The following is a 22,108-nucleotide window of genomic DNA, read 5'->3' on the forward strand; positions in this document are numbered from 1 at the left end:
AAAATTTTCCCTGGAGACTCCAGAAGGAAAATAGCCCTGTAGGCCCAGACTGACATCTGACCTCCAGAACTAAAAGATAATAAATGTCTGCTGCTTCATTTATTCTTCACTGTGCTGGGTCTCTGTCGCCGTGTGAGCTTTTCTCTAGTTGCAGCGAGCAGGGGCTACTTCCTAGTTGTGGAGTGGGCTTCTCATCGCAGAGGCCTCTCGTTGCAGGGCAGGGGCCCTAGCACGCTCAGGCTTCAGTAGCTGCGGCTCCCAGGCTCTAGAGCACGCAGGCTCAGTAGCGGTGGCGCAGGGTCTTAGATGCTCCATGGAATGTGGGTCATCCCGGACCAGGGATCGAACCTGTGTCTCCTGCATTGGCAGGTGGATTCTTTCCCACTGAGCCACCAGGGAAGTCTGCACGGGTGCTGTTCTAAGGCACTAAGATGGCAGTGTTTGTTAACAGCAGCCATGGGACACTAATACACAGGCACTTCTCTGAACTCCGCTGAGCCTGAGCGTCGCATAAAGCACAGGTCCTTGGGGTTCTCATGTGCAAGCTCTCCTTCCAGACTAGATAGTAAAAACCTAGTGGGCTGGGCCTTCTTTCACCCCCAGAAGGCAATTCACTCACTAGGTGTTCAGTAAATTTCTGCACCTCTCCACTCCCACAGTAGTCAGACGAAAGACAAACAGTGGCCTCAGTCAAGACCTGAGACAGTTCCTCCTTGTCTAATGAGTTTCCAATTAGTCACTGCCAGCAAGTTTCCGATTCACCAAGAGGCATGCAGGAGCAGTGACTGCCCATTCACCCCAGCAGCCCCATACTCTAGGCCCCAGAAGAGGGACTGGAGCGGGGGCATAGCTGCCCTGCCACGCCACATATTAAATGACCAGCCACAAAAACTGGAAGAAGAGACCACTCTGGAGTTTGAAGAGGGACTACAGCAAAAGAGCCCTACAGATATCCCAGGAAAAGCAGTCCACCAGGAGGTTTCATCGAAACTGAAGGCAAAGGAGAGCAATTACTGTGGATGAGAAATTGCTATTGCTCATAGCCAGGGTAGGTCACAGCTTGTCACTAAGCAGGAAAATGACACAGACACAATGTCCCCAGAAGATGGAGGGGATGAAGACCATGCTAGAAATCACAGACACCTCCAGTGTTCTCAGAGGCTTCACCTCTCCCATCTCTAGAGGCTCACAGGACCACCCCTCCTTATCAGCAAAATTCAGAGACCCAGACCCACTAATTAACCATCTAGTTGCTCCCCGTACACCCACTATAGGGGGTGTTTATTTTGAGGCCGCCAACCTTGAACCACACCTTTAAGAGTTGCAGCATTTACTATTGCATCAGATTCAAAGGAACTGGAGAATCTCAGTGGAAAGCAAGTGGGAACAGAGGAGCCCACTGGATCTGAGTTCTCAGATGAGAAGGAGATAATGAGCAAGTGTCTCAGTGCATGAGAGTCCAGAGAGCAGAGATTAAATGCAGTAAACGGATTCACAGGCTTTGGAGTCAGGCAGATGTGGCTTGAAACCCAGTTACTCTGTTTTACTAGCTATGGGTGGCCTTGGGCAAGTCACTGGATCTAACCAAACTTCAAGTTCCTTTACCCGTAAAATAAACACAGCAATACTACCAATTTCGCTGGTCTCCAAGAACGAGAGGACACGCAGTATACCTTCCAATAAATGGTAGCAATGAGAAGGATGGATGAGTTACTATTTGTCCATAAGCATCAGGATAAGAGATTTTTCTGATGCGTGTCTAAAACAGTAGACCCATATCTCAAGTCAATAATAGAGATACAAGTTTAATCATGTACCACCATGACCCAACCCTCCCCTCCCCACTTCACCCTGATCCTGCTGATCATCCATCATCTATGATCCCAACACAGATTTGGACCATGATCTTTTAAGGGCAAATATAAAGCAATTCAGCTGGAAATGGAAACGAGTCTGATATCCAGGCCCCACAGAAGGTCAAACCAGAAGACGAAGTTTGAATGAGTCAGTCCTATGCTGTAGCAGGCAGGGCTCATTCCTCTGGGTTCTGCAGGGAGAGAGCTGGAGAGGAACAGACCATGCGGAACAACAGGCCTGAGCACGAACAGAATTTAAGGTACCGTGAGGTAGGGAAGCAATTGGTGGAAACCATCCTTGACACCCGTCCTTGGATTTTAAAGAAAACATATAATCCAACTCCAGGGTAGACAAATGAGAGAGCCAGGACTTAGAGGGAAAAGCCCCTGTGTTTGCCCATTTCCTAAATCACAGGGAATATTCAAGAGGGGAAGGCAGCAGAATGGACCTGAAGGGCCCTGGGACTCCAGCCAGCATGGCTCAAAACCAGCGTTAGTTCTATTCCTAACTTAATGGACGACAGGGAGAGGGGCAGTGAGCCATCTGTACCGCAAGCGTACCTCTACCCGCTCATTTAGGGATAAGACGAACGGCCCTTCCCGAGTCATGAGCTTCAGAATTCACTGCTCAGGTATATTCAAGCACCCACTTTGCACAAAGACACTGTGGCAGCCTTGTGGGTTGACACAAAGATGAGTCACACACAGAACCCGCTCTGGAGAACAAATACTGCATCAGGAGAAACCGGACAAGCACATCAATGACAAAGGGAAGCAAGGACTGCCCTGGCAGTCCCGTGGTTAAAATTCAGTGCTTCCACTGCAGGAGGCACAGGTTCGATCCCTGGTTGGGGAACTAAAATCCCACAAGTCACGCTGTGCGGCCAAAAAATAATAATAATAATTTTTTAAAAAATGGGAAGATTTGGGAGAATGGCATTGAAACATGTAAAATATCATGTATGAAATGAGTTGCCAGTCCAGGTTCGATGCACGATACTGGATGCTTGGGGCTGGTGCACTGGGACGACCCAGAGGGATGGAATGGGGAGGGAGGAGGGAGGAGGGTTCAGGATGGGGAACACATGTGTACCTGTGGCGGATTCATTTTGATATTTGGCAAATCTAATACAGTTATGTTAAGTTTAAAAATAAAATAAAATTAAAAAAAAAAAAAAAAAAGACTAGGTAACCAATAAAAAAAAAAAAAAAAAAATAGACATATCAACAGATTATCCACAAAGCAGTGCTTCAAGTGCTGGCACAGAAATGCATATAAACTCTGCTGATGGAAGAAGTAGAAAGTGCCACCTGGGGGACCCAGGCAGCTTTAAGGGAGTGACATTTTCGCTGAGTCTTGAATGATGACAAAGCTTCTGCCAGGTGAGGACCTGGACCACACAAGGACCTGGGGCGTATGGCAGCAAGGGGATGGGCACACCCGGGCCAGGCCTGGAAGACCCACCACAGAGACTTGGGGAGACAAAGTGAGAAACTACCCTTAAAATATACAAACTGCTAGGTGGTGCTATGGCCGCAGGGGTCTACACAGCCAGAATGTTCATGAAGCATCGAGAAGCCAAAGAAGATGCTGGCTGTTTACAGAGAGCTTCAAGGAGAGAAAGAGATGGGGAGAATGTGCTAGGAAGAAGGATGACACCTATCCCAACCCCTGAGAAGGGGGAAGAAACAAGGCCCCCAATAAATGTGGAGATATGAAACTACCCAGATACGAAATGTTTCTAAAAGCAGAGGGGTGAATGCCAAGTCTAGACACTGAGATGCCAGGGCTTAACTAGAAGGGAATCTTCCCCTGGGATTCCAGAACAGCAGCTCCCAGCTGGGGGCACTGTGTGGGGGCTGGGGGAGTCAGTGTTACCACCTGAGGGTTTTTCCCTTCCCCAAATTCCTTCCCCAAGGAAATCAGAATTAGGGAGGCTCCCCCAAACACAAGTTGGTCTTCAGTTCCAAGCAACAGCAGCCCCCTTCATGAACTGCTGCCATCAGGCACACACCCTGATTCTCCTGGCCCTCAGGAACAAGAGCAAGAGCTCCAACCAAAGCCCCTCGTTGCCCTGGACGCCGACCCTGAGCCTGGCACCTGACCCAGACAACCTAGGAAAGTAGATTTTCCAAGGCATAGCTTACAGACTCACACAACAAGTGTGAGTCTGTAATTCTCAAAGCAGCTGGCCTTTCGGAGAGCAGGGCCTCCTGCATGACCCTGTCCCTCAGGGATCCCTAACCCAGAGCCCAGGGGGGCCCCTCTGCACCCCCACCCCACCCCAGATCCCTGCCTTCCCTTCTAAGGGGCCTCCACCAGGGAGGCCCGAGAAACTCATCCAACCAGTTTCCAAGTGGGAGGAGAGCAGCTTTGTCCCTCAGCTGAGCAGTTACACACACGCAGAGGGGGCAGCTGTCACCAAACCCTAGATTCTGGGGCAGGTGGGTCCACATGGGCATGGCCCAGGTAGCAGTCCTGTTCCTGGAAAAGCCAGGCCTTGATTCAGGGCTGAAGCTCAAGGCAGGGCAGGGCAGCAACCTGCCCCTGACCTCCCGGCTTCTGCAGCCCAGAGCTCTGGGAGGGGTGGACAAGGCCCCGGCCTGGCGGTGTCCACCAGGGGAAGAGTCCAGGTCAGGGACAACATCCTTCCACCTGCCCAACCTGCCACCACCCCTAGATTTTATCTAAAATAACCACCCTCTGTGGATTCTGGGAAAAGGAAACTTCCGGAAAAAGTGGGAGATTAACTCTGCTTTTCCCAGGGTGTGCTGGGTCCCTCTACAAAGAGCCCCTTCCCTAATCGCCCAACTCCTAGTGTTCAGAGATCACAAGACCCTCCGAAGCCCCTCGCAGAACCACGTGCAGTAACTCAAAGAGGAACATAGGATTCTCGCTCTCGCCCGGCCTCAATGGACACATCCCCTGGAAGAAGACCGGGCAGGATTTTAAAAAGGAACCAACTCAACCTGTCCTCAGTTTCTGAAGGCCCAAGGGAGAAATTTACCTTTCGCCCCAAAGCCTGTGGCCAGCCGGGTTTCACGGCAGAGTCTGGTAAGACTCGGAGGCCTTTGACAGTGCTGCTCCTGCCCCATTCGCACCCCCTGGCCTGGCCAGCCGGGTACCTACCGCTTTCCTCAAAAGCGCTCCCATCTGAGCACCAGGAGGGCCGCGTGGGGCCCAGGAGCCGCATTCGGCCCTGGCAGCCGAGCAGTTAACAGGCTTGGGGCGAGCAGAGAGCTGCCACCAACAGCCTCGGGAATTAAAGCGCCCGCCGCCTCCTGCAAAACCTCTTCAATAAACGTCCTATTCAGAATCAGTTGCGCGTGTGGGTCATACTTTCTGCATTTCTTTCATTCCTGATGCCCAGGGGGCCCCCTAACAGAGGAAATGGAGCTTCCCACCCCAACTCAGCCAGGCCAGGTGAGCGCCACCAACCGCTGAGGACGCGCAAGTGTCTCCAGCAATTCAAGACTGGGGACGCTAACTGCAGGAAGTCAAATAGTGAAGACACTTGAACAAAGCCGGAGCATTCACCAGCACAACAATAACCCATTTATGTGGCTCCTCCCCCACCTCAGGCCCTCAAAGCCTAAGGACATTAACCCTTACAACAGCCAGAGACAGAGGGGAGAGAGGGCTGCAGAGGTTGGGAGTTATTTCCCTGTTTTACAGATCAGGAAACTGAGGCACAAGTGGCTCCCAAGATGCCGGGCTGGAATAACCTCAATAGCAGGCAATGTGGTAATAAACACATTCTCTATGAACTCTCCCTACCACAACCGTTTGTGTGCTAAGTCGCTTCAGTTGTGTCTGACTCTTTGCGACTCCATGGACTGTAGCCTGCCAGGTTCCTCTGTCCATGGGATTCTTCAGGCAAGAATATTGGAGTGGGTTGCCATTCCCTTCTCCAGGGGATTGAACCTGAGTCTCCTGCGTTGCAGGCGGATTCTTTACCGCTAAGCCACCGGGGAAGCCAGTGAGGCGGAGCTATTTACTCGCCAAAAGCCGTGCAGCAGGAAAGCCAGGGTTTGCCGGAATTCCGGTGCTCGTCACTATTCCTCAACCCCAACATCAGTGGGGCCAACAGATACAGCCAAAGACGGATGGAAAGGTGCCAACCCTGCCCACCTCGCAGGAACGCCTTCTGGCACTTTCTGCCCTTTTACAAGTAACACTATGCTCAGAACAAGTTCCTACAGCATGGAGCAAACCTCAGAAGGAGGCCAACATGGAGTCGGCTGAGAATTCATAACCTGCCCATTGATGCCTCCAGAAACCACTTCTGTGTCAACATGTGACCCAGGGGCCAGCACACAGGTTGCCCTCTCTACCGCAAGCTCACAGCAGGAGTTCTAATCCACACAGCTGACTCAGGGAATGGGCACGTGTCCTCACTTGTTTTCTGTGTGTGCTGCCTTCTTTACTCAGTCACAGCCTCCTGAAGGTTAAGGAGCAGATCTTCCCAGGGTTTTGTGCATTTTCTTCCCCCAGGGCTTCTGATGCTCCAGTCCCTACTCCTGATTTTGGCAGCTGTAGGACTCATGCCAGAAGAAAGCTGAAGCACACAGGAAGGATGGTATTTTCTGGGCTCTTGTAATGGGAGAAAGAGATATCTCCAGTGGAGACACAGAAAAAGGTTTGGGGATGGAGAGGCAAACTGTTCACCTCTTCTCTGCTGCCTGGTCAGGCTCAGCCCAGCTGAAAGCTGCATCATCAGGGCTCAAATAACTTCCATCTAAAAACAGGACTGCTCACAAATATTTGTTGACAGTATAAACCACACGCAGTGAATAAGACAAATCCTTACTATCATGCAGCTTACACTCCAATATGGAAGACGGTCACAAAAGGTAGACAAATATCTAATATATTCCTGGACAGTGTTAAGTGTTAAGAAAAAGATGAAAAAGAGAAAAGGCAGTATGCGGGTGGACAGTGTTAGTTAGGGAGGCCTGGGAAGGCTCTGTAAAGGTGACTCTTGGCAGAGACCTGTATGACAGGAAGCAGCCAGACATACAAAGTTCCTCTGCCAGTCTTTTCCTCTGCCCCACCTCAGCCCACCACCCACACATTTGGTATGTCCAGGCTTCAGCAATATGTGAAGCGTGAACTTCCAGATGTTCAAGCTGGTTTTAGAAAAGGCAGAGGAACCAAAGATCAAATTGCCAACATCTGCTGGATCATCGAAAAAGCAAGAGAGTTCCATAAAAACATCTATTTCTGCTTTATTGACTATGCCAAAGCCTTTGACTGTGTGGATCACAATAAACTATGGAAAATTCTGAAAGAGATGGGAATACCAGACCACCTGACCTGCCTCTTGAGAAACCTGTATGCAGGTCAGAAAGCAACAGTTAGAACTGGACATGGAACAACAGACTGGTTCCAAATAGGAAAAGGAGTATATCAAGGCTGTATATTGTCACCCTGCTTATTTAACCTATATGCAGAGTACATCATGAGAAACGCTGGGCTGGAAGAAGCACAAGCTGGAATCAAGATTGCCGGGAGAAATATCCATAACCTCAGATATGCAGATGACACCACCCTTATGGCAGAAAATGAAGAGGAACTAAAAAGCCTCTTGATGAAGGTGAAAGAGAGTGAAAAAGTTGGCTTAAAACTCAACATTCAGAAAATGAAGATCATGGCATTTGTCCCATCACTTCATGGGAAATAGATGGGGAAACAGTGGAAACAGTGTCAGACTTTACTTTTTTGGGCTCCAAAATCACTGCAGATGGCTGATTGCAGCCATGAAATTAAAAGAGGCTTACTCCTGGGAAGGAAAGTTATGACCAACCTAGATAGCATATTCAAAAGCAGAGACATTACTTTGCCAACAAGGTTCATCTAGTCAAGACTATGGTTTTTCCAGTAGTCATGTATGGATGTGAGAGTTGGAGTGTGAAGAAAGCTGAGTGCCGAAGAATTGATGCTTTTGAATTGTGGTGTTTGCGAAGACTCTTGAGAGTCCCTTGGACTGCAAGGAGATCCAACCAGTCCATTCTAAAGGAGATCAGCCCTGGGTGTTCTTTGGAAGGAATGATGCTAAAGCTGAAACTCCAGTACTTTGGCCACCTCATGGGAAGAGTTGACTCATTGGAAAAGACTCTGATGCTGGGAGGGATTAGGGGCAGGAGGAGAAGGGGACGACAGAGGATGAGATGGCTGGATGGCATCACCGACTCGATAGACTTGAGTTTGGGTGAACTCCGGGAGTTGGTGACGGACAGGGAGGCCTGGCGTGCTGCAATTCATAGGGTTGCAAAAAGTCGGACACGACTGAGCAACTGAATTGAACTGAGACCTCATCATCATAGTAAAGTAAAAGTGAAAGTCGCTCAGTCGTGTCTGACTCTTTGCAACCCCATGGACTATACAGTCCATGGAATTCTCCAGGCCAGAATACTGGAGTGGGCAGCCTTTCCCTTCTCCAGGGGATCTTCCTAATCCAGGGATCAAGCCCAGATTGCCCACATTGAAGGCGGATTCTTTACCAGCTAAGCCACAAGGGAAGCCCATCATCATAGTAAGTACAAACTTATGATGCTTTTAAGCATTCCACTATTTCTCAGTATAAAAATTACTAACCACACAATAAAACAAACCATGTCAAGCAAGTCAGAAGATGAAAGAAATTGATACTCCAAAAACTAGGAATAAAAGAAAAATCTGAAAAAGACTTGAAAAAGTACTCAGTTCAGTTCAGTTGCTCAGTCGTGTCCGACTCTTTGCGACCCCATGAATTGCAGCACGCCAGGCCTCCCTGTCCATCACCAACTCTGGAGTTCACCCAAACCCACGTCCATCGAGTCAGTGATGCCATCCAGCCATCTCATCCTCTGTCGTCCCTTTTCCTCCTGCCCCCAATCCCTCCCAGCATCAGAGTCTTTTCCAATGAGTCAACTCTTTGCATGAGGTGGCCAAAGTACTGGAGTTTCAGCTTTCGCATCATTCCTTCCAAAGAACTAAATGGAAATAAAATAGTTGACCTTTGAACAATATGGGGCTTCGGGGCAGTAGAAATCCATGTATAACTTTACACCCAGCCCTCTGTATCCATGATTTCTCATCTGCAGATTCAACAAGCTGCAGATTGCATGGTACTGCTGTTACCATTTAGTCGCTGTTATCCGACTCTTTTGAGACTCCCTGAGCCTGTCAGGTTTCTCTGTCCATGGGATTTCCCAGACAAGAATACTAGAACAGATTGCCATTTTCTTCTCCAGGGGATCTTCCCAAACCAGGAATCAAATACGTACCTCCCGCACTGGCAGGCAGATTCTTTACTACTGAGCCCCGTGTAGTACTATGGTACATATTTATTGAAAAAAATCCACATATAACTGAACCCACACATTTCATATCCAAATTTTTCAAGGGTTAATTGTATACAATATTGACATGTTAAACCCAATAGGTAAGTTAAACAGAAAATTAAATACAGCTAAAGAAAGAATTAGTGAAATGGGGAAAAAAAAAAAAAAAAAACTGAGGAAATTATCCTGAAATAGATGTAAAGAGTAAGATAGAAAATATGAACATTAAGAGACAAGATCCAGGGCTTCCCCAGTGGTCTAGTGGTTAAGAATCTGCCTGCCAATGCAGGGGACATGGGTTCGATCCCTGGTCTGGGAGGACCCCACATGCCATGGAGCAACTAAGTCCATGTGCCTACTGAGCCCACACTGTAGAGCCCATGAGCCCCAGCTACTGAAGCCCACACACCTAGAGCCCATGCTTCAAAACAAGAGAAGCCCCTGCTCTCCACAACTAGAGAAAGCCTGTGTGCAGCAACAAAGACTCAGGACAACCAAAAATAAAAAATAAAAAAAAAAGTAAATAAATAAATCTTTAAAAAAAGAGAGAGAGAGACAAGATCCAAAGAGTTCCAGAGGAAGAAAAGGAAAAGAATTAAGGGAGAGGCAATTTTCAAAGACAGAATATATATGAATTTTCCAGAACTGAACATATCGACATCTGTCCTCATATTGAAAGCACATCTAAGTTAAATTTTTTAAAAGTCCACATTTAGACCTATCATACATAGTATAAATGCAGATTATCAAAGACAAAAAAGAACATCTTAAAGGATTATAAGGAAATACTATGAACGAACATATGCTAATGAATTAGATAACTTTGATGCCATTCCTAGACAAATTCCTAGAATGACATAAACCAATGAGGATTTGAGAAGTAACAGAAAATCTGAAGAGATCTGTTAACAAGCAAAGAGCCTGAATTAATAATTTTTAAACTTCCAATAAAGAAAAGCCCAGGACTCAGTGGCTTCACTGGTGAATTTACCAAACATTTAAAGAATTAACAGCAATTCTTCACAAACTCTTCCAAAAATCAGAAGAGGAAGGAACACTTCCAACACATTCTATGAGGCCTGATAAAAGTCCAAACAAAATATCACAAGGGGAAAAAAAAGCTACAGGCCAGCATCCCTTACAAATGTGGCTATAAAAATCCTCAACAATACACTAACAAACTGAATCCAGCAACATATAAAAAGGAATATACACTATGACCATGTGAATTTATCCCAGAAATACAGGACTGGGTTAACATCCAAAACCAAAAATAAATATAATTCTAGATATTAATAGAATAAAATACAAAAACCATCTGGTCACCTTAATAGACCCAGAAAAAAACATTTGACAAAATCTGACACCCTTCCATGATAAAAACAAGACACAAGCTAGGAATAGAAGGGAACATCCCTAGTCTTATAAAGAACATACAAAAAACCCCACAGATACTTCATCTCAATGGAAAAAGAAGAAATGTTTTCCCCCTAAGATCAGGAATAAGACAAGAATTTCCCCTCATGACACTTCTATTCAACATTGTACTGGAGTTCTAGCCAGGAAAATTAGGCAAGAAAAAGATATAAAAGACATTCAGATTGAAAAGGAAGAAGTAAAAGTATTTCTAGTTGGCTTAAAACTCAACATTCAGAAAACGAAGATCATGGCCTCTGGGCCCATCACTTCATGGCAAATAGATGGGGAAACAATGGCAACAGTGAGAGACTTTATTTTGGGGGGCTCCAAAATCACTGCATATGGTAACTGCAGCCATGAAATTAAAAGACATTTGCTCCTTGGCAGAAAAGTTATGACCAACCTAGACAGCATGTTAAAAAGCAAAGACATTACTTTGCCAACAAAGACCCATCTAGTCAGAGCTATGGTTTTTTCCAGTAGTCATGTATGGATGTGAGAGCTGGACTATAAAGAAAGCTGAGTGCTGAAGAATTGATGCTTTTGAACTGTGGTGTTGGAAAAGACTCTTGAGAGTCCCCTGGACTGCAAGGAGATCCAACCAGTCCATCCTAAAGGAAATCAGTCCTGAATATTCATTGGAAGGACTGATGCTGAAGCTGAAACTCCAATACTCTGGCCACCTGATGCAAAGAACTGACTCATTGGAAAAGACCCTGATGCTGGGAAAGATTGAAGGCAGGAGGAGAAGGGGACATCAGAGGATGAGATGGTTGGATGGCATCACCGACTCTATGGGCATAAGTTTGAGTAAGCTCCAGGAGTTGGTGATGGACAGGGAGGCCTGGTATGCTGCAGTCCATGGGGTCACAAAGAGTCGGAGACGACTGAGCAACTGAACTGAACTAAATTCATAGATGACATGATCTTATATATATAGAAAATCTTAAGAAATTCACTAATGAAACCATTAATGGACTCCACTAATGAAAGAGTGTAGTAAGATGGAAGGATACAAGAGCAATACACAAAAATCAATTGTGTTCCTATATACTGCTGCTGCTGCTGCTGCTAAGTCACTTCAGTCGTGTCCGACTCTGTGCGACCCCATAGACAGCAGCCCACCAGACTCCCCCGTCCCTGGGATTCTCCAGGCAAGAACACTGGAGTGGGTTGCCATTTCCTTCTCCAATGCATGAAAGTGAAAAGTGAAAGTGAAGTCGCTCAGTCGTGTCTGACTCTTAGTGACCACATGGACTGCAGTCCACCAGGCTCCTCCGTCCATGGGATTTTCCAGGCAAGAGCACTGGAGTGGGTGCCATCGCCTTCTCCATCCTATATACTAGTAGCACAAAATGCAATGAAGGGAAATGCCCTGCTGGTCCACTGATTGGTACTCTACACTTTCACTGCCAAGGGAAGGGGTTTAACTCCTGCAAATTGAGTAGCTTACCCTCTCCCCCCAAGAAACAAAACAATCCCATTTATAACAGCTTCAGAAAGCATTGAAAACTTTGGAATATATTTAACAAAAGGAATCTAAGAATTGTATATGGGAAGCTACAAAACACCTGAAAGAAACTAAAGACCTGAATAAATGGAAGGACATCCCATGTTCATGGATCAGAACACTCTTAAAGTTAGAGATACTCAGTAAATTGATCTACAGACTCAATGCGATCTATTTCAAAATTTGAGCTGGCATTTTTGTAGAAATTGACAAGACGATCATAGAATTTGCATGGAAAAGCAAGGGAGCCGGAATAGCTAAAACAATCTTGAAAAAGAACAAAGTTGGAAGACTCACAGTTCCCAACTTCAAAACTGATTACAAAGCTATAGTTACCAAGACTGTACTGACATATAGATAGACATATAGATTAATGCAACAGAACTGAGAGTACAGAAATAAAACTTCACATTTATAGTCAACTGATTTTCATTAAGGGTACCAAAACCATTCAGTAGGGAAAGAATAGTCTTTTCAACCATGTTAGCACAGCTATATTCACATGCATAAGAATGAATCTGCATATCTAGTTCATATCATGCACAAAAATTAAGTCAAAATGGATCACAGACCTAAATGTAAAAGCTAAAACTATAAAACTCCTAAAAGGAAACACAGAGGTAAATTTTGTGAGCTTGGGCAAGCAGTGGTTTCTTAGATACAATAGGAAAAGCACAAGCAACAAAACAAAAAAATAGATAAATTGGACTTCATCAAGATTTAAAACTTATGTTTCAAAGACACTATAAAAAAAATGAGACTAGATCATGTTACAATGTATACAAATATTGAATCATTAAGTTGTACATTTGAAACTAATAATAATATATCAATTACACATCATTTTCGAAAAATTTTTAAAAGAGAGACAGTGAAAAGATAAATCACAGAATGGGAGCAAATATTTGTAAACCTGATAATAGACTTGTATCCAGACTATATAAAGAACCCTTACAATAACAATAAAATAACCCAATTTTAACATAGGCAACAATTTGAATAGATATTTCTCCAAAAAAATATACAAATGGCCAATAAGCATAAGAAAAAATGCTCAACATCATTAGTCATTAGAAAAATGCAAATCAAAATCACAATTAAATCTATTTCATACTCACTCTAAGATGGCTAAAATCAAAACCATGTTCAATAATAAGTGTTGGAGAAGATAAAGAGAAATTAGAACTCATATATTGCTGGTAAGAAATAGTGTAGCCTATTTAGAAAACAATTTAACAATTCCACAAAAAGTTAACTTATAAATAATAATCTCCCAGTAGGTCATATAGAAGCTAGGAGATCTATATGCTGCGCACAATAAGTTGTACACAATTGTTCATAGCAGTTTTATAATACAAAAAAAGTGGAAACAGCTCAAATGTCTGTCAACTGATAAATGGATAAACAAAATGTAGTAAACCCATATAATGGAATGAAAAATGAAGAACTGATAACCTGCCACAACATTGATGAAAACATTATGTTAAATGAAAAGGCTAGTCAACAGAACGATACATTGTATGAACTCATTTATGTAAAAGGTCCAGAACAGGCAAATCTAGAAAGATAAAAGTAGACTAGTGATTGCCTGGGGCTAGTGGATAGGGGAAATGACTGCAAAAAGTAGTTTCTTTTAATAAACTGTGATAATAAAAATGGTTTAGATAGCAGGCTTTCCAGTTGGCACCAGTGGTAAAGAACCTGCCTGCTAATGCAAGAGACTTAAGAGACTTGAGTTTGATCCCTGGGTCAGGAAGATTCCCTGGAGAAGGGCATGGCAACCCACTGCAGAATTCTTGCCTGGAAAATCTCATGGACAGAAGATCCTGGTGGGCTACAGTCCGTAGTGTCTCAAAAGAGGTGGACATGACTGAGGCCACTAAACACACACGATTAGACAGCAGAGGGAACTCCCTGGTGGTCCAGTGGTTAGGACTCTGCACTCTCACTGCCGAGGGCCTGTATTTGATCCCTGGTCGAGAACTAAGATCCCACAAGCTGAGCGGCAGGGCCAAAAGAGAAAAAAAAAAGATTAGATAGCAGGGATAGTTATACAACTCTGTGCCTATATACTAAAAAATGGGTAAATTTTAAGATACAGGAAATATATCTCATAAAGCTATCGAATCAACTCTTAAAAAGTAAAAAAAAAAAAAAAAAAGTAAAAAGTCAGCAGGAAAAGTATAGACTGCTTAATAACTAGCACTGGGAAAACTGGCTATTTCTCTGGAAAAAATAAAATCAGTTCCATCCTACAAGGCTGAGTGGTTCTCAACCTTGGCTGAACATAAAAGTTACCTGGGCCATTTCATAACCATGCCTGGGCCCTACCCCAAGATATTTTCATTTTATTGGGCTGATCTGAAATGAAGCTCAGACATTTTAAAAAGCAAATAGTACTATTTTTAAAAGCTCCCCATGAGGCTTTAATATGTAGCCAGAGAGAAGAACCATTGTCACACTCAGAAAATACACTCCAGATGAATTTAAAATGTTAAAGAGTAGAAGCAAAATTAAAAAAAAAAAAAAGTATAAAATCAGAATAGGAAAAGGGGCTTCCTTGGTGGTCCAGTGGTTAAGAATCCACCTTCCAATGCAGGCCTTCGAGGGCTTTCCTGGTGGCTCAGTGGTAAAGAATCCTCCTGCCACTGCAGGAGACACGGGTTCAATCTCTGATCCAGGAAGATCCCACATACCGAGGAGCAACAAAGCCCGAGGGCGACAACTATTGAGCCTGTGCTCTAGAGCCCGGGAGCCACAACTGCTGAGCCCACGTGCTTGCACTGCTGAAGCCTGCGTGCTCAAGAGACACCACAGAGAGAAGCCTGCACTCCGCAGCTGCAGAGCAGCCCCTACTCACCACAGCTAGAGAAAAGCCCGCGCAGCATGAAGACGCAGCACGGCCAAACATATATAAATAAAATTATATATTAAAAGAGCGAGAAGACCTCCAGCTACAACAAAGAGCACACATACTACAACAAAGACTCAGTGCAGTTAAAAAAAAAAAAAAACTTTAAATAAAAGAAGATTTTTTAAGAACCCATTTAATCAAAACCAGGGTAGGAAAAGATTTCTTGATATGAACAAAAGACTGGCAAATATGACAACATTAAAATTTAAATTTCCCTATGAAAAATAACTTAAAGTTAAAACAATCCAGAGCTATATGTGATGAATAAAACCCACAAAAGATTATGAATCTGCCTGCAATGCAGGAAATCCAGGTTTAATACCTGGGTCAGAAAGATCCCCTAGAGGAGGAAATGGAAACCCCCTCCAGTATTCTTGACTGAAGAATTCCATGGACGGAGGAGACTGATGGGCTACGGTTCATAGGGTCACGAAGAGTCGGACAAGACTGAGCAACGAACACTTTCACTTTGTTTCATTTAACACATATACATAGATTTTTTTAATTTCTAAAAATCAGCAAGAAAACGGCAACTAAAACTGAAAAAGTACTGAGAACCTATAACTTGTCAAAGCGTGGGGAACTAGGAGCAAGGAAACAAAGGGTAGAGACTTTTCACTAATTATTACATTCTGGGGCTTGAATCACATGGATGTATTACTTGGTTTAATTTTTTTTTTTTTTTTAATGCAAAAGGCAAAAACCTCACAGAATTATAAACATGGATAGGCAATAAACATGAAAAATGCTCATCCCTATCTTCAATCAAAAGTGCTAATTTTAAGGGGCAGTTTATAAAATAATCTTAAAATTACATCTATTATATTACAAGACACAATCCAAATGTTAGTGAAATAGGGGCTCTTGTGTTTCTAGTAAGAACATATACTGATTCACAAATCATGCAGTGACATTATTTGGCAGTATCTTGAAAAGCACAATTTATAACCCCATAATCCTACCACTGACATACATGGTAGAAAAGATTGACACATGGATGATAAACACAGGATATTGGTGAGAAAAACGGAAACAATCTAAGTCTGTCCATAAGGAAGCTATAATATAATTATATGACAGACCCCATGTAACAGTTCAGTGAATAAACTAGATTTAAATATTTCAACATGGATAAATCTAGACAACAATGTTTATTCAACATGATGCTATACATGTCAACATCAAAACAACAGGAAACTATAAATCACTTACAGACAACAGTAAAAAGTATGAAGACATGCATAGGCGTGATAAACACCGTATTCAAGAGAATGTTACTTCTGGGGAGGGAGGAAAGAGAAAGCAATTAGAAAAGAAAGCACTGACTGCATCTGTTTAACATTCTATCTCTACAATAAATGACAGAAATAAATTGGAGAAAATTACCATTCGCCAGATCTGGATGGTGAGAAGACAGGAGTAGGTGCTCCTCCGCAGGGGCGGGCCGCACCACCCTGGACACGACTGGAACAACCAGCGTGGAGGCTGAGCAGCACAGCACAGCACCCTTCAGCAGCATCCAGAACCCAAAGGAACAAAAGCTCCTGATGGAAAGAGGCCTGGGATTTTTGAAATTGCAGCCCCTCCCTAACAGTTTCTGGCCTTGGAAATGTTGTGCGGCACTCAGGTAGAAGCTTAAAAAATGTAAATGTATTAAAGGCATCCTTGTTTCCACTGAGGCAAGCATTCTCTGGGATAACTGGCAGTCTGCTATGGGTGGAGCTGAATTAAGTTTGGGCCCATCCTGACTCCACAGTAACACAGTAAAACCTTGACCAGCTGGAACCCCTGCAGAGAGAGCTATCCAAAAGGCACGTTTTTTAAGCATGTGCCCAGTTTCCAAAGAGTCTGGGGTAGAGCTCAGAGCATGTGCTCTAGAGTCATCTAGAAGTTCAGACCTCATCTCTGCTAAGTCTTAGCTGAGATCCCAGAAAAGTGACCTACCTTGTGTGAGTGGATTCAGTTTCCTCATCTGTAGTTGAGGGTACCACCACCTACTATGCCTTGTTGAGAAGATTAGTGATATTACCTAAGAGTCAACACTTAAAAAATTGTAGTCAATCTGACTGGGACATCTTTCAAAAGCACGTTACACACGTCCTTCCCTCCCTTCCTAAATATCCAAGGAAATATCATTTAACCTCCGCTTGATGACTCTGGGTCACAATTACCAGCAAAGCATCAATTATCAAAATGATGAAGCCCCCAAAGGCCAAGGTGTGCCAAGCACGCCCCCTACGTAAATAATGACCCCTGGCTCTTACACTCATGCCTGTTTTCCAGTGTCTTGTTCTCCATCCTCTCCATCAATTGTCAATTGCACTGTGGTCATTTTTCTTCTCTACATTGGTCTCTTTGCACTCTTTCCTTTGCTGCTGCCTTTCAGTTGTGGGCTTAGAAATCAGATGACACAACTCCTACATAAAAGTTAAACAGGGTCTGAGGGAGCTGGTGTGAAAGAGAATGCAGGAACTTGAGTCCTAGTCGACCTGGAGACCTTCCTGGCTACTTGCAAATAAGCAAGGCCACTGGGTGGCCATGTTGTAAATACGGTAGAAGAGGGGTTACAGGACATATTATGGGATGAACTATTTTCAAGACTGAAAGCATACTCTACTTTGGACACAACATGCAAGGGGCAAACTCTCAGCAGGCCTGGGAGGACTGGTCCCAGTGACCCGAGGCACCCTTTCACTGGTCCAGGCTGGAGGAATACAGAGCTGCCTGCCCCTGTACCACAGCTTCAACTTCTTAGAATCTTCTGCTCTACTAGGACAGAGTAGAACATTTGTGAAGAGTGTGAAAATTTCTCTAATTCCTAAAGTTTCATTCACACAGTAGGGTTCTATTTGTTCAACAAATGTTTACTGGAATCCTACTATGCAGCAAGCACTGGAGATGCAGCGATGCACAGGACAGAGCCTGCAAGAATACTGGTTCCCTTTTCCTGTCAATAAATACTTGCCATCTATTGCTCAAGAATCTCTGACTTTTACACATATGTGCACACACTCCTATATATATAGACCAACATACACACACATAGTCTTGTGGCCTGGGGAGCAAAGTTTTTTAGAGCTTCCAGTACCTGTAGAACCCATCTTTCCTCCTGAGATCCCGTTACCATAGTGAAATGGACTTCACTCGTCTAGCATCCCTCCCTTCATTCTCAGCCAAATTCCAGCAACAACTAGAGCAACCCTTAGTACCCTCAAAGTCTATTTCCCAAAACGCAACATGCGCAGTCACCACCGTGCCCACTGGAACCTCATTCAAGTCCTATGGCCCGCCCCAGAGTCTGCTCAGCATGAAACAGAGTCTGAGAGTCCTTAAAAATCCGTTCCTTGAGCTTAAGCCAGGAGGCTTCCCTCCCCAGAGGCTAGCAAGAGAACTATAAAAAGTCCCATTCTCTCTTGGGTGACATTCCCAGATGGCAACAGTCCACCCAGGGCTAGGCTTGACCCCCACCACTGCCTTCTTCCTCTAACTCCATGGAACAAAAGCTGGAGTAGGTGAGATCGAGGAGCCCAGACTGTTCTCAGGATGAGACCCCAGCACAAGCTCATCACACCCTGTGGATTACACTGTTCTCCATGCTATATGGGAACAAAGAGGGCTCCTTCAGAGAACTGCTAATCAAAATAAGAACAGAGCAGAAACCCTGTTCACAAGGCCAGTCTTTATCCCAGACAGCCAACACCCAGAGGGGTGGCCATCAACTCTGGATGTACCTCCTTCGGATCACAAACTAGTTAACCCTGCCCAGTTTTCATTCTCCTGACTTGAGGTCACCCAACATCACAAAATTGCTTGAGGCTGTTTAGGGCCCTCCCTGGAACTTCCTCTGAAGCCAGATTACACCTAGTTTTACCTCGTCTTCAGGCACCCACTGGTAGGCTCAGAAAGCTCCTTCACCTCAAGGGCCTCCTGTGCCTGAAACTGGGCTCTCAGAGGGCGCGGTCTGGCTGATGACCACTTCCCCAGCCCCCGCCCTCCACCGCCCATCGCTGCTTCCTGAGCCAGGCTCTGCCCCCAGGAAACCGCTCCCCACCGCTTTTGACAGCAGCTATCTTTGAGCTCAGGCACCTCCTTTTGAGGTCCTGATTCAGCTGAGAGGGGAAAAGACTCTTCAGATTGGCTGAGTGGAAGCAGAGCTGAGCGGAGTCCAGCCAGACTCAGCACTCAGTGTCTGTCTGTTCGTGTTACTTGAAATTCTGGTCCATGGTGGACCCTTCTTGAAACTTTTTCTGGGGCTGCCTGAGCCTCTGTGAGCACCCTCTGGCACCTCTGCAGGCTCTCCTCAAACAGCTCCACCCACCATTTGCCCAGCCTTCCCTGCCCCTCCCTCGTTTTCACCAGCCTTTTCTCTCCCTCTCCCAGTGGAATTCATCTACAGACATTGGGGGAGAGACAGCTAGCCTTTCCAGCTGTGAGGCAGGGAAGAGAGAGCCAGGGATGAAGGTGTGATTTCATCAGGGCTGGTTGGAAGCAAGGGAAATTCCAGAGCAAGGGAGGGTCAGGGCTGCCCCCAGTTCCACCCTAGAAGCAGCACACACACCTGGGAAGCCCACATCCTCAACAATCCCCCAGCCTTGATTCCAGGAGAGGCTTGAAGAGCCTCACCAACTACAAAAGTCTGCACTGAGTAGGGTTTCCATTCACCTGCCTCCAATTCCCCACTTGCTTCAAGCTTTTCATTCAGCAATGGCAATAAAGAGCTTGGGCTACCCTTGCAGAATTTGGTTGGAGAAATAACAAAATAGAAGACTCTCACTTGCTGAAGACCTCTATAGGCTCTGCTAAGCATCAAACAAACGTTAGCTCATTGTTCAGTCTCACAAAACTGTACATGGTAGGTATGATGACTAACTCCACTTTACAGGTGAGAAACACAGGCTCAAAGGAGGTTATAGCACCGCAGGGCTAGGAAGCTGTCAAGCCCCACAGTGAGTTCCTTGAACTGGGTTTCAAAAAAAGGAAACCAGAGACAAGGAAAATTCCTCCTTCAGGCATTATTGAAGAACCCTTCCTCGGGATGTCTCCCGGGCCACCCCATCTCAAACACCATCCCACCCACTCCATGACCCTACCCACTCCATGACAGTTCACATCCACCTTTCCCATCACATTACTCTGCTCATCATCAACTTGCTTTCCATTATTTATCTTGCTTGTTGTCAGCTTCCCCCACTAGAAGTCAGCTCCGTGAGGTCAATGACTCTAATATATTTTGTTCACTGCCATGTCGCCTGCGTCCAGCATTCTATATAGCAGATGCAAAAAAAACTCTTGAATGAATGAAAGAACCCTTTAAAATAGAACGAAGGGGTGTGAGTGTAGGAAGAAAAAGAGGATGATCCATCCATTCACGGTGGATCTGGTGAGAGAAATCTGGCCAGGGTGAGCTGGGGGCTCCAGATGGGACCTACAAGAGGAAATGAAGGTCTGCCAGGTCCCCGGTGGACTCCAGTAAAGCCTTCCTGCTGGCAGAAGTGACTTCCAGCTGCCAGGGCCCCAGCCTCAGGGCTTCTGCTGGGGAGGGCCGGCTTGCAACTCTGAAACAAAGGCCTATGGACACACAGCTGGCCAGGACTGAGCAGCCGCTGGGTTCAGAGGGGCAGCCTGGGGTGGGGAGAGGGGGACAAATGAGGAGCTGAAGACAGCCCTCAGGGCAGCTGCAAAGGCAGCACCTCCCAGTGCCCAGAGTCCCCTCAACCTCTCAATACAACCAGGAAGAGCTAGATGGCTTCCGATTAACCCTTCAAAGTCAGTGCTCAGCCTGGGCTCAAGGCAACCCCCAGGCTTGGAAGCAGAGCCTTTATAAGGTTCCGAGAAGACAGCAGAGGTGAAGGGGCAAGCCGTACATCTGGAACACAGTTCCTTTTCCCCTCCTGCCCTGGACAGCCCTCAGGCCATGGCCTTTGGCCGCCTCCAGCGTAAACACAGTGACCCTGGGATGGCTGTCGATTCGGTAGGGCAAATGTTTACCCTAGAGCTGAGCTATTACAGGCCGGGGAAGTGTCCACCGTTGGCTCCTGGTATCTCCTGTCTCCTTGTGGCACACATGGGACGTTTCCAATAAACTGTAAAACTCTCGGGGGCTCCTCCTAGCCACACTGAGCCTTCATTTTGTATAGGAGTTTATGCAGCACTTTCCACATACCTGGCTTCCTCTGATCCTTACCAGGCCCCTCTAGGAGGAAAAGTAGGCAAGCCTCCAACTCTACTCAAGAGGAAACTGAGTCAGAAAAAAACTTTGTGACTTAGGTCACGTTGGGAAAAGCACGGGTTAGACCATGAGGAAACCTGAGTTCTGGTCCCCGTTTGCCCAGTAGGAACCCGGCTCCAATCACCTCACATCTCTGGGCTCTGCTGCCTTCGTGTGTAAATGGCACATCCGAGGTGCCTTCCAGCCCAAATGACTCAGTCTTTGATGCTACACAGTAGAGCCAGTGCTGGGCTCCCAGGCCAGGGCTCTTCCCACTCTCCCCCTATCCCGCTTCCAATAAAAATCAGTAAAAACAAAGCCCAAGGCAGCTCTTCAGCAAATCACTCTCTGCTTCTAGGACTTGGCTTACCCCAAGCCTACTCCCTTCCCCAGCCCCAGAGCAAAGTATCCCGGGTTTAGATATCCAAGGGGCTGGAAGTGGGGGCAGCAGAGACAGAAGCCTATTAAAAGAGGGAAGATGAGGCTTCCCAGGACCACAGGGAAGAGGATAAGAGAGAAGGGGTACAACTCTTCTGGGTTCTTACTCCCTAGGTTTTCTGCTGGAAATGGTTGGGGTGAAGTCACTCCCAGTTAAGCCATTCACTCCATCCCTAGTCGAGCAAAGGAGAGGATGGAACGGCACTTGCCTGAAGGGAGGCAAGCAGCGTGCTCAGCGCGGAGCCCGGGGGGCTGTCATTACTCTGCTTATTATTTCTTGAGCAAGGTCGGTGTGACTGAGCTGCGCAGAGGTGGGGCTGAGGAGACTCTGGGAACCCCAGTTAGGGTTCCCTGGAGGGTGATGCGGTCCGCATCGCCTCCTGGGGGGCCCACGACGGGAGACAGGCAAGTGACTTTGAGGATGAACTCTTAAAATG

At 45.7% G+C, this 22,108-nt stretch overlaps 1 protein-coding gene across 7 annotated transcripts in view; it reads right to left on the minus strand.

The window, feature by feature from the left end:
• Positions 1-22,108, minus strand: part of PLEKHG3 (pleckstrin homology and RhoGEF domain containing G3) — a 45,546-nt gene that overhangs the window by 21,685 nt on the left and 1,753 nt on the right. The window lies entirely within an intron of this gene.

Source organism: Bubalus bubalis, chromosome 11, assembly GCF_019923935.1.
Source record: "Bubalus bubalis isolate 160015118507 breed Murrah chromosome 11, NDDB_SH_1, whole genome shotgun sequence".
Classification (NCBI taxonomy): domain Eukaryota; kingdom Metazoa; phylum Chordata; class Mammalia; order Artiodactyla; family Bovidae; genus Bubalus; species Bubalus bubalis.